Below are 7,290 nucleotides of genomic sequence, written 5' to 3'. Positions count from 1 at the left end.
CACCAAGACTCACACTATAACTCTTCAGTAAACTTCAGGACCTTCAGCCTCAGACTGGGTTACTCCATTTGGCCTCTCTTTGCTCTGGGGCTTCTGACTTCTTAGATTGAGCAGCTACTGTGTCCTCTGCTTCTTTAGCATGCAAATGGCCATTGTGGGATTCCAATCATTTAAATGAATTTGACAAGTCCCTCTGAAACTACACATACATACATACACATAACTGTATACCAAGTTCTTTTCCTCTAGAGAACTTTGATTAACACATCCATGCTTTCCTGATCTGTGAAAGTCAGCCTTTTATAAGTTTATGTATTTCAAAGTAGATCAATAGGCAGTATGATTTACTACAAAACCTGTGAAGATTTTCTAATAGGAATGTTCAACAGCATAAGATTTTCTGCTGGTTGACAGATTTCCAAAGGCTCCTGAATAAATTTATAGTCCGCATAATAGGCCCAATATCTTTAAACATTTTGTAGCAATAGTTATGAGAAAGACTGTCTACTCTCATTCCTGAGCTCTTCTAAGAAATAACTTAGCAGTTTTTAAGACCAGTAATTCATATTTTACTCTTGCTTAGGCAAGAGACTAGTTATTATCTTGAATTTGACTACTGGATTCTTCTAGATAGAAATTGGTCTCTGGATTGCATGGTCTCTTCACAGAGTCTGTGTGCCATGACAAGTGTCTACTTTCTAGGTTGGTGGTCTAGGCCCAGAGAAGTAACAGATGACATGAACTTATACCTGAATGACCCCCAAAACTCCACTCCCACACTCCTAGAACTTATAAGCTACTTTAGCAGAGTAGCAGGATACAAAATTAACCTATAAAAATCAGTTGTCTTTCTGTATACCAACAATGTACAAGCAGAATGGGAAATCAGGAAAACAACTCCATTCCCTATAACCTCAAAAAATAAAAAATATGTAGGAATTAATCTATTCAAAGATGTAGAGGACCTATTTAGTGAAAACTAAAAAAGTCTAAAGAAAGAAATCAAAGAGAATACCAGGAAATAAAAGGACCATCTGTGTTCATAGATAGGTAGAATCAATATCATGAAAATGGCCATACTGCCAAAAATGATATACAAATTCATTGAAATTCCCATCAAAATCCCAATGATGTTCTTTACTGAAATAGAGAAAACAATCCAAAAATTCATATGGAACAACAAAAGACCTAGAATAGCCAAAAAAATTCTAGGCAAACAAAACAGGAGGTATCATGACACCAGACTTCAAGTGCTATTATAGAGCCATAATAACACAAACAGCTTGGTTTTGGCACAAAAATAGACCCAAAGACCAATGGAATAGATTAGAAGATCCAGAAATAAAATCATATACTTACAGTCAGCTGATATTTGACAAAGGAGCCAGACATATGGTGGAAGAAACAAAGGCTCTTCAATGATTGGTACTGGGAAAACTGGGAAGCCATATGCAGAAAACTAAAGAGGGACTCCAGCCTGTCACCATGCACTAGTATCAACTCAAGACGGCTTAAAGACCTCAAGATCAAACCTAAAATTCTGAAATTACTGCAAGACAGAGTAGGAGAGGCGTTTCTAACGCCTTATAGGCACAGGCAGGAACTTTCTGAACAGAATTCCAGGGTCACAACAAATTGGAGACAAGTCAAATGGGATTATTTTAAAATAAAAAGTTTCTGCACAGTTAAAGACATAGCTATCAAACTAGAAAGACAGCCAACCAATTGGGAAAAGATATTTACCAGCAATATATCAGACAAAGACCTAATATACATTATATACAGGGAACTCAAGAAATGAATCCCTCCCAAATCTAACAAACCAATAATTAAATGGGCAAGGTAACTAAAGAGAGACTTCTCAGAAAAAGAGATAAAAATGGCAAAGAAACACATGAGGAAATGTTCATCATCTCTAGCCATAAAGGAAATGAAAATAAAAACAATACTGATTATGTACATATGATCATACAAGATGATGCTAAGCGAAATGAACCCCAAGAAAGGGACACAAGAGATTTTATCTTTGTTACTGTTGTTTTAAATGTACTTATATTGTACTATGTGATTTTTTTTTGTTTCTTTTGTATAGTTTCCCCCATGGTATAACCCCTGTTTTCACTGTATTTGATTCCAGTGCCCTGAATCTTATATATACATTTTTCTAATTTGGGGAGGGGAAGGGAAATAACAAAATGCTGAAACAAGGATACAGGTTGACCCATTGTAACAATGAGATGTATAAGACACTATGTTGAAAACGAACTTTACAACTTTGGTGGGGGGAAGAGGGAGTTGGGGAGGTGGGGAGAAAAGGGATGGTAGGGGAAAAACAAAGGAGGAGGTAACAATGCTCAACAGGAAATGTACTCATTACCTTACTCATGTAACTGTAACCCCTCTGTACAGTATCTTTACAATAAGAAATACAAAAATAAAAGAAACAACTCTGAGATATCACCTTACCCCAGTCAGAATGGTCCATATCCTAAATTCATCCAACCACAAATACCGGCAGGGGATACGGAGAAAAAGGAACCCAATTGCACTGCTGGTAGGAATGTAAACTAATGCAACCACTCTGGAAAGTAATCTGGAGGTTCCTCAGAAAGCTAAATATAGACCTTCCCTATGATCCAGCCATCTCACTCATAGTCATCTACCCTGAGCAATAGGAATCAGAATACAAGGACACATGCACCTTGATGTTCATTGCAGCACTGTTCACAATAGCCAAGATATGGAAACAACCCAGATGCCCCACTGCAAATGAATAGATCAAAAATTGTATTCCCTATATATTCCATATATGTTCTATAATATAGAATATTATGCAGCCATTTGAAAGGACAAAATAATTCACAGGGAAATGGATAGAACTAGAACAAGATCTTAGCAAGGTAAGCCAAGATCAGAGAGACAAATGACACATGGTCTCCCTGATATGGGGATGTTAATTCAAAATGCAAGGAGATGTGACAAAGTAAACAGGACTCAAGAAACAAAGGACCTCTTCTTAAGTTGTCATATCATATTTTAGATGACTTCATGCTCTTGACCTCACATATGGTATATACATATGCACATCTGAGGGAAGCTAGAAGGAGAGTACAGACTCAGAGGAAACAGGGGGAAAATACAACAGAGGGGCCCAATCAGCAGCACTGGACATTGATGAAAGTAAACTAAGCAACTCAAGGGCAGTGAGAGGAGGAAGGGAACGAGAGAAAAAGAGGGAACAGATCACACTAAGCAAAAGGAAAGAAATGTACTTATCACCCAATTTGGAAAAAAAATAGCTGTAGTGTCAAAGTTTGTAGAGTCCATAAGCTTTATAGGCCATGATAATGACAATGTATCTCCTGAAGGTTAAAATATGTTTGTGACTTTAAGTATCACTATCCCACAACACTGTGAAGTTTGTGAAATTTATGTAATTACTTAATCTCAATAAAGAAAAAAAGAGAATACTAAAAAAATACCAGGAGGCCTGAAAAAAAAAAACAGTAAATGCAAATCCACTTTGATTTACCTAAGACATAACTTTAAAACAAAAAGGTTGCCTATCTTTTGGGTTACTTCTAATAAACTTGAAATTTATTAGATTATAGTTGTTATAGTCTATGTAGCTCAGAGGTAGAAAGTATCTCTATCTTGCATATGAGGCACTGGGTTCAATCCCTAGCACACCGATCTCTTCTTCCTCCCAAGGAAATCTCTCCATACAGAAACAAAAACACAGTTTCGAGGAAGATGGCAGAGGAAAAGCTAGAGGCTAAACAAGGTCTCGCATAGAAAGCAGTTTTAGTGTTCCAGTGAATAGTCCTAGGTTAGAGAATCACACCAAGTGTGCCATCACAGTACAGAGAGTTTGGCCAGAGAGGGAAAATCCAGGCAAGGAGACAGATCTGAGCACTTGCCCTTAGCCACAGCTGTGGCAGCTGTGGCGGCCGTAGCCGCCATACCTACAACAGAGAGAGTCTGGGACAAAGGCACCAGACACAGCAGATGAGCAGATTCTACTTAACACCAGCAAGAACTGACAAGGAGCAGATATCTTCATCCTGCAGGTCACAGACCAGAGATGGCCCAGGAACCAAGAGTCTGGCGAGAGTAGAACCCTGACATCCTCACTCCTTCTCAGGGAGCAGAGGAGGGAAGGTTGCTGCTACCCCTCTCCCCACTACTGGAGATCTCCATCTTTGATTCTGACAAAGGCCCCTCTCTGCAGCTAGCTCCAACTGAGGCTTTGGAAGAAAACAAGAGTCATTTAGCAGGTCACAGGAACCTGATCTGACCTGCTAGGCTCAGCTCCACCTAAAGGAAAGTTACCCAGCCCAGGCCCCTAGAGAAAGCTCTGGCCCCGCCCCCCCCCCCGGGGGCAGAGCCAGAGGCTGCCCCTCCCTACAGCAGCCTAGGCAATCAATTGAAATTCAGTAAACATAAACCCTGAGAATGGCTCCAGGCTGGGCTCTGTGAGAGTCTCAGGAGCTAGCCCCTCAGGGAAAAGCTACTATTTGCTGAAAGTTCTCAACCCTACCCAGAACCTAGCATCATCACAGCAACTCCAAAGTAGAGGAAACAGCTACCTCCCTCTTTTGGGATACTCAAAGCAGATCTCCTTCCCACTAAACTAGCCTGGGAGGAGGGTCACAAAATCCTGTGTAACACAGAGCATTTTTCTGCCTGCTCAAACAAACTGATTTAAGAAACTAATCAAGCCATAGGAAAACCAAACACCACAAGCAGATGAGAGACTCCACCAAGAGAGACTAGTTACAGACACAGGGGAGATACAGAATCTTCCCATTCCTCCCATGTCCCCCCAAAAAAACAAAAGAACTCTTTTTTGTACCTTTTTAAAATTTTTTTTTAAAATTGTGTGTGTCCTTTTTTTATCCTCTTCTGATCATTTGGTCTTTTTTAAAAAAATTATTTTCATTTTTTCCCTCTCTTTTTTGCATGACTTAATTGCTGTTCTGCTCATCTCTAGATATATACCCATTGACGATTATTAGACCTTATACCCCATTGTATACACATTTAATCCAGAAATTTATTACTCAATTCACAACCTCTTAGGCTTAAATTCTTTCAGTATTATATCTTTATTCTATATAATTTTCAAGTAGCTAATTTTAAGTTTTTATTTTTTCATGTTTCCTTTCTATCCCTCCCCACCTCTCATCCTATCCTTCTTCACTCAATATCATTTCTTTAAACTTACATAATTTTACTTGTTTCACTTTTTAAATTTAAATTTTTGTTTTTTCATTTTTTCTTGCTTTTTTTTTAAAAAAATCTCTCTCCTATCATTCTGTCCAATCCATTTCCCTCTCTGAGATTAGGACTTGGTTAAATTCATTCTCCTTTTACTTCTCCACATCCCTCTAATCTTATTTTTCCCCACATTTCTCCCTAAACCTAATAATTTCTGGTTTGTCAAATTCTTCTTTGCTGTTCTTAGGCCATTAATCCATAGTTGTTTGATGTTGAATAGATTGTATCTGTTGAACTAAGTTGTATCTGCAGCCATTTTGACTGTGCAACTCCAGGACTTGGTTGATGTTGCCTTAAAATAGTGTTCTAGTACAAAATTAGTGTTATTTCATAACAAATGGGCAGAACAAGCCAGAAAAACACAAGAAAAATGGCAAGTCCTGGTATCTCAACTCCCACTCATAATAATCAGGTGATAGAACAGTTAATGAATAATCCAGAGGAGAGTTCCCAAAAAGCTCTACAAACACTTCTGGTAAACATGGTGAATGAAAAGATTGAAAACCTGCAAAGGACTCAGTGTGAGCATGATAGGGAGAGAGAAGAGGCAAACCAAAGATTAATACAGGAATCTCATGAGTGTGAGGAACCTACTCAAAGATTGATACAGGAATTGCATGAGCAGGTTGGGAACAGTCAAAGAGACAGACAGGAATTGCATGAGCAGGCTGAGAACAGTCAAAGAGAAAGACAGGAATTGCATGAGCAGGCTGAGAACAGACAAAGAGAAACACAGGAATTGGGTGAGCAGGCTGAGAACAGTCAAAGAGAACTACAGGAATTGCGTGAATGTGAGGAAGCTAATCAGAGTAATACAGGAATTGCGAGAGTGGGATGAGAATGGACAAAGATTAATAGAGGCATTCATGGAATCCATAAACAGACAGCTGGAAGAATTCAGGGAAACCACCAAGGGAATGCTGAATGGAGCCCGACAGAAGGAATGGGAGTCCAAGGAAACCATAACCAATCAACTAAGTGATTTGAGAATAAACACAACACCAAATTAAGGAAGTAAAGAAGATCATACAAGATCTAAAACAAAGCTCCAACAAAGAATTTGAAGCTATCAAAGCTGACCAATTAGAAGGAAAAGAAATAAAAAACAAAGTAGACAGTGTTGACAGTAGGTTAGACCATGTAGAAGATCGAATCTCAGGGATTGAAGCCAGCCTAGATATTAGAGAAAGAAGATACAATTATCCAAGACAAATCCAAGTGAAGGGTTAAAGTTTTGAGGCAGTGACCACTTGTTGCTTGTTTAAACTAAACCTAAGATCAGCAAATTCTGTCAAGCAGTGCAACACGTGGTGGTAATCCAAACAAGTGGTTGGTTGTGTGCCTTTATAAGCCCTGCAAATGTTTAGCTTGGGGCTCTCTTCCTAGGCTCTGCTGTGTCGGAGTGTAGGATGAGGCCTGAGCTGCAGTCCATTTAAATAAAACCTTAAAACAGCTGTAAAGACTGACTCTCAGTGGTCTTCTTGGTGGGGGTCCTGCGACCTGGGCACAACACAAGAAATATGATAGATCTATTTGACATTTGGAAGACACCACTAGAAGGCCCAATCTGAGATAATGGATGTAGAGGAGCACTAGAGGCATTAGTTAATGGTATAGGAATTTGTTTAACAGAATCCTAACAGAGAACTTCCCAATGCAAAAAGATAGGTCTATTCAGATACAAGAAGCTTTTAGAACCCCAAATAGACCAGACTAGAACAGGATATCCCACCGTCACTTTATAAACCTCATAGGATCAATTCAGACCAAGGAAAAGATCCTTAAAGCTGTCAAGGAGAAAAGATCAATCACCTATAAAGGGAAACCAATTAGAATCACCTCAGATTTCTCAGCAGAGACAATCAAAGCAAGAAGAGCCTGGAATGATGTGTGCCATGCCCTAAAGACAAATAATCATCAACCAAGAATACTGTACCCAGCTAAACTCTCCTTCATAACTGAAGGTCAAATAAAAACCTTCCATAGCAAAGAAAAACTGAAACAATATAT

This window comes from Dipodomys ordii, unplaced genomic scaffold (genome assembly GCF_000151885.1).
Source record: "Dipodomys ordii isolate 6190 unplaced genomic scaffold, Dord_2.0 Scaffold1, whole genome shotgun sequence".
NCBI classification, from domain to species: Eukaryota; Metazoa; Chordata; class Mammalia; order Rodentia; family Heteromyidae; genus Dipodomys; species Dipodomys ordii.
The sequence above is the reverse complement of the archived record's forward strand: the minus strand, read 5'-3'. Positions refer to the sequence as shown.